This window comes from Mustela nivalis (assembly GCF_964662115.1).
Source record: "Mustela nivalis genome assembly, chromosome: 2".
Classification (NCBI taxonomy): domain Eukaryota; kingdom Metazoa; phylum Chordata; class Mammalia; order Carnivora; family Mustelidae; genus Mustela; species Mustela nivalis.
In genome coordinates, this window is record NC_139021.1 from 161,270,295 (window position 1) to 161,282,760 (window position 12,466).

The following is a 12,466-nucleotide window of genomic DNA, read 5'->3' on the forward strand; positions in this document are numbered from 1 at the left end:
GTGTAGGGCAGAGGGAGAAGTAGACTCCCTACTGAGCAGTGAGTACAACGTGGGGCTTGATCCCAGAACTCCAGGATCATGACCTGAGCTGAAGGCAGACACTTAACTGACTCTGCCACCCAGGTGCCCTCTTTTCCCAGTTTTATGGAGATATAGTTGACATACCAGAGCTGTATAAGTTTAACATGTACAGTATAATGACCACATATTTTATGAAATGATTTTCATAGTAAATTTAGGTAACATCCATCATCTCACATGGATACAAAAAGAAAAAAAATGTGTATTTGTGTGTGTGTGTGTGATGAGATCATTTAGGATTTACTCCTTTAGCAACTTTAAATCTGCTGGCTTAGTTTGTAGAACATGTAACTCTTGATTGTAGGGTTTTGAGTTCAAGCTCCACACTGGGTGTGGGACCTACTTATAAACACTTTTTTTAACTGTCCCATACAGCAGCGTTAACTAGAGTCACTGTGTTGTACTTTACATCCCCCTGGACTGAGCTTATAACTTGACACTTGTACCTTTCGACCGCCTGGGCTTTTTCTTAGACTCAGGCTGGGAAGCTCTTTGCTCACTGAAAACCTGGGGTAGAATTAAATGCCCTAAATGTTGGGAGCCAGGTGAGTTCAGCTGGATTCTTAGCTGAATCAGTCCTGGGAGCTACTGTTTTGAACCTTGAGGAATGCTTTGGGAATGTGATCGTTGGCTCCCAGCAAGAGATCTCAGGAAACATCTACTTGAATGAGGCAGATGCATTCCGTGAATCTTGTTGTATGCTATAGAGTGGAAAGAGCATCTAGTACTCAGAGTTAAAACCCAGAGGGGGCTGCCCTGCGCTGTGGCCTCATCAGACTCCCAGCTCAGTGTGCGGATGGAGTCCCAGTGGGTGTCATTTTCCCTTCCTTCCTCTCTCCCTCTTCCGTCCCCCTCTTCCACCCACCCTTTCTTTTCTTATGGTTATACAAAATTAATATCCTGTAGCTGAATGTTTTTTAAAAATCCTAGCTATGACAAAATGTTACCATATATACATATTTCAAAAGAATTTTACAAAGTTTCTCTACTTAGTAGAGTATTTGTATAGTCACCAAATACAATTTCAGAACAGCTAATGAAGTATCTGTAAATTTGAATTGTTTAAAAATAAAAACATCACCTTTGCAAATGTTTATTTATTTATTTTTAAGGATTTTTATTTATCCATTTAAGAGAGCACAAGCGGGGAGCAGGGGTGGAGGGAGAAGCAAACTCCCCACTGATTAGGGAGCCCGATATGGGGCTTGATCCCAGGATCCTGGGATCACGACCTGAGGTGAAGGCAGACGCTTAACCGACCGAGTCATCCAGGTGCCCCTCTGCAGATGTTTAGTTCCAGGATTGGGAGTTGGGCAAAGTGGGAAGACATGGGCAGCTCTTGAAGGATGGGCTGATTAAACTTCAGAGTCCAGAGATTGGGAACCTAGAATCATTTGCTGATGTTTTTTAAAAAGATTTATTTATTTATTAGAGAGGGAGAGAGAAAGCATACATGTATGCAAGTGGAGGGAGGGGTAGAGGGAGATAATATTTTTTTTTTTTAATTTTTAAATTTACATATATAATGTATTATTAGTCCCAGGGGTACAGGTCTGTGAATCGCCAGGTTTACACACTTCACAGCACTTACCATAGCACATACCTTCCCCAATGTCCATAATCGAACCACCCTCTCCCTACCCCCTCCCCTGGCATCCCTCAGTTTGTTTTGTGACATTAAGAGTCTCTTATGGTTTGTCTCCCTCCTGATCCCATCTTGTTTCATTTATTCCTTTCTTACCCCCTAAACTCCCCACGTTGCCTCTCAACTTCCTCATATCAGGGAGATCATATGATAGTTGTCTTTCTCTGACTGACTTATTTCGCTAAGCATAATACCTTCTAGTTCCATCTACATCATTGCAAATGGCAAGATTTCATTTCTTTTGATGGCTGCATAGTATTCCATTGTATAGATATGCCACATCTTCTTTATTCATTCATCTGTTGATGGACACCTAGGTTCTTTCCATAGTTTGGCTATTGTGGACATTGCTGCTATAAACATTCAGGTGCATGTGCCCCTTCAGATCACTACATTTGTATCTTTAAGGTAAATACCCGGTAGTGCAATTACTGGGTCATAGGGTAGCTAGGCTGTACTGTATTCCTATTAGAGACATAAATAGAGGTTGTAGGTACCCTTGGAGGGAAGCCACCAAGGGAAAAGGTCCTCAAGTCTGTTCCCCAGGCACAGGATGTATAGGCTCCATTCTTCTGGGAGAGAATGTCCAACCCAGTAAGGCCAGGAACTAAGCCTAATTTCCAAGAAGGGTGATTAGAGGGGACGACCCACCAAGAAGTAGGGAAAGAGGAAAGGGGAAGATGAGACAACAGGAGCCTTTATAGGGAATGAAGTGACATCACTTCTGGTTCTGGAATTGGACTGGCATCCTGTGCCATATGTATCCTGAGGCAAATAGTGTACCCTTCCTTTTCTTTTGACAACAATATTGAGCTTGAGACTGAGCCACAATCCCTAGACCTGACTGTAGAGGTACCGCCCCCTCAAGGTGGAGCCTTAACAGCCGCCTTAGTTGACCCAGCATTCCTTGCTTCAGATATCCAATGATAGTATCCAAGCCACCCCTGGGGAGAAAGGGTGCTGACCATAGGCCTCTCCTGGCATTCCCAGAGTGTCCAATATGTACCTTCAGCCAACAGATTCTTTGAGATGTCTGGTAGGTACACTTGTGAATAAGACACAGGCCTGTCCTTGTGGGGTTTACAGTCTAGACCAGAGATTATGAACAGTAGAGAATTTGGAAAATATAAAGAAGTTTGAAAAAGAAAAATTGTACTGAGGTAGCCACTATAATAATTTCTTTGCATTTTCTTCCTGTCTTTTCCTCACATACATTTTTTCAAGTATTTCTACATTGTGTGTATGCACAAATTTTTAAAAAAGATTTTATTTATTTATTTTAGAGAAAAAGAAAGGAGCACAAATTGGGCGGGGTGGGGGTGGGTAGGCGAGCAGAGGGAGAGGGACAAGCAGATTCCTCACTGAGCTTGCAGCATTGGAGCCAGATGTGGGGCTTGATCCTACAACCCTGAGATCATGACTTGAGCTGAAATCAGGAATTGGTTGCTCAACTGATTGAGCCACCCAGGTGCCCCTGCACAGATATTTTGAATCACACTTTGTATGAAATTTTGTTTCATGCTTTTTCATGACTGTTTGTAGTAAAATCTACATTGACTATTTTAACCATTTTTAGGTATATAGTTCAGTGAAATTAAGTACATTCACATTGTTATGCAGCCGTCACCACCATCCATTTCCAGAACTTTTTCATCTTCCCAGCTGAAGCTCTGTACTCTTTTTTTTTTTTTTTTTTTTTTTTTAAAGATTGTATGTATTGGGACACCTGGGTGGCTCAGTGGGTTAAGCCTCTGCCTTCAGCTCAGGTCATGATCTCAGGGTCCTGGGATCGAGCCCCGATCAGTCTCTCTGCACAGTGGGGAGCCTGCTTCCCCCTCTCTCTCTGTCTGCCTCTGTGCCTACTTGTGATCTTTGTCAAATAAATAAAGAAAAATCCTTAAAAAAAAAAGACTTTATGTATTTATTTGACAGAGAGAGACACAGCAAGAGAGGGAACACAAGCAGGGGGATGGGAAGAAGCAGGCTTCCCACTGAGCAGGGAGCTTGATGTGGGACTCAATCCCAGGACCCTGGAATCATGACCTGAGCTGAAGGCAGCCACTTAATGGCTGAGCCACCCAGGCACCCCTGAAGCTCTGTATTCACTAAACAGTAATTCCCTATCCTCCTTTCCCCACTTCATTCTAGCTACTCATATCTGCATTTTTTTTATGGAGATCTGGCAACCACATTTTGTTTTCTGTGTCTATGAATTTGACTACTCTAGGGACCTCTTATGAGTGGAATCATACATTTGCCCTTTTGTGTCTGGATTATATCACTTGGTTCATTCGTGTTGTAGCATCTGTCAGAGTTTCCTCCCTTTTTAAGGCAGAATAATATTCCATTGTGTGGACATACCACATTTTGTTTATCCATTCACCAATCAAAAGACATGTGGGTTGTTTTCAGCTTTTGGCTACTGTAAACAATGCTGCTGTGAACATGGGTGTGCGAGTACCTATCTGATCCCCTGTTTTCATTTCTGTTGGGTTATACCCAAAAATGGAGTTGATGAATCATATGATAAAGCTATGTTTATTTATTTATTTATTTGAGGAACCACCATACTATTCTTTCACTGCACTACTTTACAGTCCCACCAGCAATGCACAAGGCTTCCAGTTTCATGAACACTTGAAGAAGAGCTATTTTTGTATTTTTATCCTATAGTTGAGAACAGGTGAACAACAAACAATAGAGGCTTCAGAGTGGGGTTCTGACGTCCCTGTCCCCTTTCTCTCTCCAGTTAGACAGGGGTACAGAGCACTTCGCTTCTCAAAACTCAGAGATTAGTCCTCCTGTTTTCAGAACTCTCATTTTTAATGACTTGTGTGATGTCCCACCACTCCATGCACCAGAACTCAGAATACCTCAGCTTGTGGAACATTTAGACGGCCTCCAAATTCTTTACTCTTATAAATACCATGGAATATATTTATGCAATGGACTTTTTCCAAATATAAGATTATGCCATTAGGGTAAAATTCCAGAACTGGGAACGACTACAGATAACAGTGGACACTGAGACAGTACCTACTGTGTTCCAGGCTTTGCTCTGAGGGGTTCATATACATTAACTCATTTAAGTAGTTCCATATGATGGCTACTCCTCTCTCTATTTTTAAAAACAGACTAGGGGCACCTGGGTGGCTCAAATGGTTAAACGTCTGACTCTTGATCTTGCCTCAGGTCTTGACCTCAGGGCCATGAGTTCAGGCCTGGTGTTGGGCTCCACGATGGGTGTGGAGCCTACTTTAACAAAGAAACAAAACAAATCAATAAAAATAGACTTTTAAATATTTTTTAAAAATATAGGTCTTATTTTTGCTTTATTTTCTAGAGCAGTTTTAGGTTCACAGCGAAGTTGAGGGGCTGTAGAGTTCTCATATATACCTCCCACCCCCACACATACACCGCCTCTCCCACTGTCAGCATCCAGGACCAGAATGGCATGTTTGTTAAAATCACTGGACCTACATTGACATTTACCTTAGGGTTTGTTCTTCATATCTTCATGAGGATGAAGAAACTGAGGCCCTGAGGGGCACCTGGATGGCTAAGTGGGTTAAAGCCTCTGCCTTCAGCTCAGGTCATGATCCCAGGGTCCTGGGATCGAGCCCTGCATTGGGCTCTCTGCTTAGCGGGGAGCCTGCTTCCTTCTCTCTCTCTCTGCCTGCCTCTCTGCCTACTTGCGATCTCTGTCTGTCAAATAAATAAATAAAATCTTAAAAAAAAAAACAAAAACAAAAACTGAGGCCCTGAGAGGAAAGGTGATTTGCCCCCTGTCAGGAAGTAGCAGGACCAGACCTTAAGCAGAAGCAGCCTGGCTCCAGAGACTCGGCTGACATTTTAGTGGCTCTTTTTTTTTTTTTTTTAAAGATTTTATTTATTTATTTGACAGACAGAAATCACAAGTAGGCAGAGAGAGAGAGGAGGAAGCAGGCTTCCCGCTTAGCAGAGAGCCCGATGCGGGGCTCGATCCCAGGACCCTAGGATCATGACCTGAGCCGAAGGCAGAGGCTTTAACCCACTGAGCCACCCAGGCGCCCCTAGTGGCTCTTGATGTATATTTGATGCTTTTGGATTTGGCAGCATTTTGCTTTGTGTGGGTCAGGTAGTGCCACTTCAGTGTTGGGTGATCGTTCCAATTTGCCTGAGAGTAACAGCTTTTTCGGGAAGGGAGGCTTTCAATTCTAAAGCCAGGAAAGTCCGGCAAAAACAAGGACAATTTGGGTGCCCTATTCCAGCAACACCAGAGTCCTCAGGCCCATGATGAAGTGTTTTTAGGAACTAGGTCAAGAGCTGGAGCCTCCCCAGATCATGGGAGGCTGGAGATGGCCAGAAGGATGAGGGGAAGGGCCAGATCCACTTCCTGTTTCCTGGCCTCTCCACATTTGTTTGTAGGCACACCGACCGGGGCTCCTGCTTGTTGTTCTGGAATTTAAACTGCCCAGGTAGAGCAGTAGATCAGTTACATGTTGACTCTTCCTGACCGATGGTTGGTGGGTAGTTTGCTGCTTCTTGGACAGGGAGTCGAAGAGCCTTGGCTGCTTGGGCTGGCTCTCGCTCACCCTTCGCCTGCAGCACACTTCTTTAACCCAGATCCCAGTGGAGTATAATTAGACAATGCGACGAGTGTTTGCCTTGCAGTTCAGGTATGTTGCAACATCCTGAGCTGTGGGCTTACAGTAGGCAAACACATGAAAAGTTGGATGGGTGGTCACATCTGTGATGTGAGAGGAGCAAGACTTGTTGCCAGCTGCACTGTAGGATTACCAGAGCACTTCCATAGGGTATCAGAGGATCTGGAGACCAGCAGGGGCCACTTCCTCTGGGGCCCGGCTGGATCTTGATAGATAGGTTGCTGCCTGAGCCTATTAGTTCATTCTTATCATCTTTATTGAGCACCTATTATACACCAGGATATATATTCAGAGAAATGAGCCCTGCCTCTTGCCCTGCAGTCCTTTCCACCACCTTCCTACCTACTGCCTGCAGGTAGCTAATCTTAGTTTCTGATTTATTCTTCCTGTGTTGCTTTTTGCACAAATGAGCAGATGTATGTGTATTTTCCTCTCTCCCCCTCTTTCTTCCTTAACAGGTAGTATACCATAGTATTTTTTCCTTGTACTCGACAGTATCCATATCAGTTTGTTAGCTCCCCTCATAGCTGTATAATACTCTTTGAGCCACTCTTCTATGAATGGGCATTTATGTTGTCTCCAATATTTTGCAGTTACATATTCTTAGAAGTGGGATTGCTGGATCAAAAGGTTTTTAAAAATATATGTAATTTTGTTAGGTATTACTAATTTACCCTCCAAAATGGTTGTACTAACTTGTATCGCCACCAGCAGTGTATGAAAATACCTCTTTCCCCACAGCTTTGCCAATAGAATAATAGCCTATCTTTTATTTTTTGCCAGTCTGATAGGTGAGAATCATGTCTCTTGTTGCTTTATTTTTTTTAAAAGGGATGTTTAAAAAAAATACTTTATTTATTTATTTGTCAGAGAAAGAGAGAGAGCACAAGCAGGGGGTGTGGCCCGATGTAAGACTGACTCCAAGACCCTGGGATCATGATCTGCACCGAAGGCAGATGCTTAACCAACTAAGCCACCCAGGCACCCCTCTTATTGCTTTAATTTGTGTTTAAGTTGCATTTCTCCTATCATGAGTGAGGTTGAACATTTCTTTGTATGTTTGTACCTATATCTATATTTCTGTAGTTTGAATTTTCTTACTATCAATCTTTTATTTTTCCCCATTAACTTTTTTTTTTTTTTAAGATTTTATTTATTTATTTGACAGAGAGAGAAAGAGATCACAAGCCAGCAGGTTGGCGGGGGGTGAGGGGGCGGGCAGCAGGCTCCCCGCTGAGCAGAGAGCCCGAAGTGGGGTGCCATCCCAGGACTCTGAGATCATGACCTGAGCCAAAGGCAGAGGCTTAACACTCGAGCCACTCAGGCACCCCTCCCCATTAAATTTTAAGAACAGCTTTATTGAGATATTATTCACATACTATATCGTTCACCCACTTAACGTGTATAATTTAGTGGTTTTAGTACATTCACAGAGTTATGTAACCATCATCATGATCTAATTTTAAAACTTCTTCATCACCCTAAAAAGAATCCCCATATGTATTAGCAGTCACTCCACATTTTTCCTCAGTCCCCCAGCCCTACATAGTCACCAGTCTGCTTTTTGTTTCTACAGATTTGCCTATTGTAGACACTTTATATAATATACACATAATTTGTATTATATATTATAAGTTATATGGGGCACCTGGGTGGCTCAGCCGGTTAAAGATCTGCTTTCCGCTCAGGTCATGATCCTTGGGGTCCTGGGATCGAGCCACTGTTGGGCTCCCTGCTCAGTGGGGAGTCTGCTTCTCCCTCTCCTCCAGCCCCTCCCAGCCCCCAGTCACGCTCTCTCTTTCTCAAATGGATAAATAAAATCTTAAAAAAAGAAATGTTATATTATTTATCATGTCATATCAGTGGAATCATACACTATATGGTCTTTTGTGACTGGCTCCTTTTACTTAGCATAAGTGATATAATGCTTATAGGGTTTCAGGAAGTTTCTAACATTTAATCCTCACAACTCTGAAATAGTTACCATTTTGTTATTTTCCCCTTTTTATGGATGAGGAAACTGAGGCACAGAAAGGTTAAAGGTCTTGTGTGAGGTCACATGGCAGTAAGAAAATGGACTTTGGAGTCAGGCAGACTTCAACTCCAAGCTCTATCTCTTGCTTGCTGTTTGACATAGGGAATATTATTTAAACTCTCTTTCGTGTCTTTTTTTCATATTAGTTAAATGAAGATAACAGTGGCTAAATCTTATTGGAGAATTAAATGTTGTGACATAGTGCTTAGTCCAAGGCCTAAAACTTAATAGAAATTCAGTTAGTCATCACAGTTATTAGTAGGTAGAGTCAGACAAAGATCTGGTTTATGTGGTGTGGCTGGCCTTGCCCCCCCAGCACTGAGGTGGGCTGGTGAGCTTTTTATATATATATTTCGCATACCATGAAATTTACCTTTTTAAAGTATACAGTTCAGTGCTTTTCTGTATATTCATAAGGTTGTGCAACTATCATCACTAATTTAATTCTAGAACATTTCCGTCACCCCAAAATAAATTGTGCCCATTAGCAGTCACTCCCCTTTCTCTACTCCCCTAACCCCTGGGAACCACTAATCGATTTTCTGTCTCTGGATTTGTTTATTCCAGCCATGTTGTATAAATGTAATATATGGCCTTTTGTATCTGGCTTTATTCACTTAGCACAATGTTTTCAGGGTTCATCCTTGTTGTATGAGTGCACCATTCTTCTTTATTCTGTTGTATGAATGTACTACATTTTGTTTATCCAGTCATCCATTGATGACATTGGGTTGCTTCCACATTGGGCTATTAAGAATAATGCTGGGTGCCTGGGTGGCTCAGTGGTTGGGCCGCTGCCTTCGGCTCAGGTCATGATCTCAGGGTCCTGGGATCGAGTCCCGCGTTGGGCTCTCTGCTCAGCAGGGAGTCGGCTTCCCTTCCTCTCTCTCTGGCTGCCTCTCTGCCTACCTTTGATCTCTGTCTGAAAAATAAATAAATAAAATCTTTAAAAAAAAATAGTCCCTCTTTTAAAAAAAAAAGAAGAATGCTTCTTTGAATATTAATATACAAGGTTTTTTGTTTGTTTTTTGGTGGATTTAAAAAAAAATTTTTTTTTAAAGATTTTATTTATTTGACACAGAGATCACAAGTAGGCAGAGAGGCAGGCAGAGAGAGATGGGGGAAGCAGGCCCCCTGCTGAGCAGAGAGCCCAATGTGGGGCTCAATCCCAGGACCCTGAGATCGTGACCTGAGCTGAAGGCAGAGGCTTTAACCCATTGAGCCACCCAGGCACCCTTGGTGGGTTTTTTTTTTTAAACATTCTGTTTCTTTATTTGAGAGAGAGAAAGAGAGAGAGCATGAGCAGGGGGAGGAGAAAAGGGACAAGCAGACTTCCCTGCTGAGCATGGAGCCCGACTTGGGGCCCAATCCCAGGACCCTGAGATCATGACCTGAGCTGAAGTTAGATGCTTAACTGACTGAGCCACTCAGATGCCCCAATGTGCGAGTGTTTGTGTAAACATAATATTTTTACTCCTTTTGGGTGTACACCTAAGAGAGGAACTGTTGGGTCACGTGGTAACTTTAACTTTTTAAGGAACTGCAAACGGTTTTGCAAAGCAGCCCTGCCATTTGACATTCCCACCTGCTGTGTGTGAGTGTGGCAAGTTCTCCATATACTCCTAAACACTTGTTATTATTGTCTTCTATTTTAGCAATCCCAGAGGGGGATGCAGTGGTTTTGATTTGAACTTCCTATTAACTAGTGGTGTAGAGCTTGAGATGCCAATTTTTAGGTCAGCTCTTTTCTGCCTACTCCAGCTGTTGTGTTTCCTCCAGAAAGTCTCTCCTGGCTTCCTATTCATCTCTGCCTGATTTTAGTGGGCATTTTGGCCTCTTGGGTGCTGATTGATACCTTCTTAGTCCAGGTGCTTGGGCAGCCTGTGGGCAGGTTCCAGTGGTCGGGCAGCTGCATCTGGGATTAAAGCACGGGTTCTTTCTGTGTGCGGGTTTGATATTACTCTGCACACCGCCACATTCATCCCTAGGCTCGCCAAACTGCTGGGACAAAGCCAGCTTCTCCCCTGGGTACCTCAGTGAGCAGGATCAGAAGTTCTTGAGCTGGAAGCAGTCTCACCCATCTTTCTGCAACAAGTCAAGACAAGAACCCTTCCCTCACCCCCTCCCTGCCAGATTGGGGAGAACCTGTAAGGTGTTCCTTTAAAATCTCCGTAGGAAGAAATTCCACCGGCCCCCTTTTACCACCGGCGAGTGTTTTAGCAGTCTTCTGTGTTAGAAGACTGCTTTGCTCTGACCCACATCACTCCTTCTGCAGCACGGGCCAGTTTCCCCTCCTGCTTTTCTTCCTCAGAGGGTGTGGGACACAGCTGCCCCAGGGAGGGCCTTCCTCCTCTGGTCCCACAAAACCCTTGCGGCTGGAGAAGCCTCACGTGAGGAAGTGCAGACCAAGCCAGGCCTCTCCAGGGGACCGGAAAGACTGAACGACCTTGTCACTTGGCTGTTGCCTGGGCAGTCTCCTTTGAAAAAGAGCCCTCCTGACAGGCGCCAGGTTGCGTGTTTATCCCAAGGCTAGCCATTCCAAATGCGTGTTTTAGACCTTAGAGGGTGCGTCCAGCCCGCTTGGTGGGTGGTAATCGAGTGCAGGTGGACACCATTTGGCCGGGCCTGTGCCTCCCAGCCAGCCCAGTGAGAGCCTGCCTGCCCACCACAGAGCTGGCCCAGAAAGCACCCCGCATGGAGGCAGATGGTGGGCATGTGCGCATGCGCGTGCTCTGACACGCGTGTGTGTGCGTGCATGCATGTGTGCGTGTGTGCGCAGTTTCCTTACAGTGGAGGTGCTGCTTGGACGCAGATGGTTTCTCCCCGCGTTTGACGGTTCTCCCCATAGCGCAGTCTGAGGAACATGTTCTTTTTGTCTGTTTCTCAAATTTTTGTGGTTAGAAATCCTGTATTTTTCTTGGCCCAAGATGAAAGCCCTGGAATAATGGTCTAATACATTTTACAAAGCTGCTTCTAATTGGAGGCTGCTTGAAATCTTCCCTTTGGCCTAGTGACCCATCTCCCTCGATGGAGTTTTAAGTCTGAGTCAGTGTTGCATTACTTTAGATTTTCACACTCCTCTCCAGCCTGCAGCCCCAAGAGGTGGCTCTTCCAGCCTCAGCTGGCTTAGCTATTCCCTCAGCGGCCCTGCACTGAATTGCCCCCAAATGTGACAGTTCAGTAAAGGGAAGAAAATAGCTTACCCTGTGTCCTGCCAAACAACTTCTCATCTGGTCTGTGAAATCCTAGTTGTGTACCCTGGACTGGTTTCTGTCTCCCACTCTGCTAGATACCCAGAGGAAATGCAAACCATAGACACCTCCTTTAAATACAATTAGGCACCAGCATGACACCTTTAAGGACAGATTCCTTTTCAGTCCTTTGGAGAACTAGCTTCTCAGAGGTTATCTTCCCTCTACAGCAAGTGCGGGAGGGCTGAGCTCTCCCAGGCACACAGGCAAGGTTAGGGCTGATGTCTGAGCTTCGAGCTTTGCTTTGGAACCTTTGGAATCTGTTTCTGTCCAGTCTCCTGGCCTGGCCTCCTGAGGGTGCTGAGGAGAATGATAGAGGAAAGATGCATGTGGAATTCCAGGGTTGAGCATCATCATCCTTTCGAAACTCTCGCCTCTGACTCCCTGTTCCAGTAGCTTGGCTAGCAAGGAGGTGTTGGCTGTCATCTTATTTTATGGTTTGTATTTGTATGCTGAGGAGTTTACATGTGTATAATCATTGTGGCTCGTGTTTGTACAAGATATAATTACTGAAAATTATATCATGAACATATTTTAATTTTTAACCCTTCCCATACTGGCAAACCTCCTGAGATGTCAAGAAGTCCTTCCTGAATGCTGCCCTCCCAAACGGGGGTGTGTCACCCCCCTCCCCTCAAACCAACCAGGACTTGCTTTCTTATCCACATCGTTTTCATCTCTGGCAGAAGTCCATTTCAGGGACTTCCCCAAAGACTTGGCACTCCTCATTGTTTCCTAGAGGTCAGAGGCGGGCATTCCTCGCCTCATCTTCACCGTGATGAATGTGGCCATAGAGGGAGTACCTGTC

At 44.3% G+C, this 12,466-nt stretch overlaps 2 protein-coding genes across 3 annotated transcripts in view; one reads left to right on the forward strand and one right to left on the reverse strand.

The window, feature by feature from the left end:
• Nucleotides 1–12,466, reverse strand: part of LOC309860384 (uncharacterized protein C10orf95 homolog) — a gene marked incomplete at its 3' end in the record, with an annotated part of 370,467 nt that overhangs the window by 65,405 nt on the left and 292,596 nt on the right. The window lies entirely within an intron of this gene.
• SUFU (SUFU negative regulator of hedgehog signaling) overlaps nt 1–12,466 on the forward strand; it is a 113,979-nt gene that overhangs the window by 20,731 nt on the left and 80,782 nt on the right. The gene's annotated exons all lie outside the window — the stretch shown is intronic.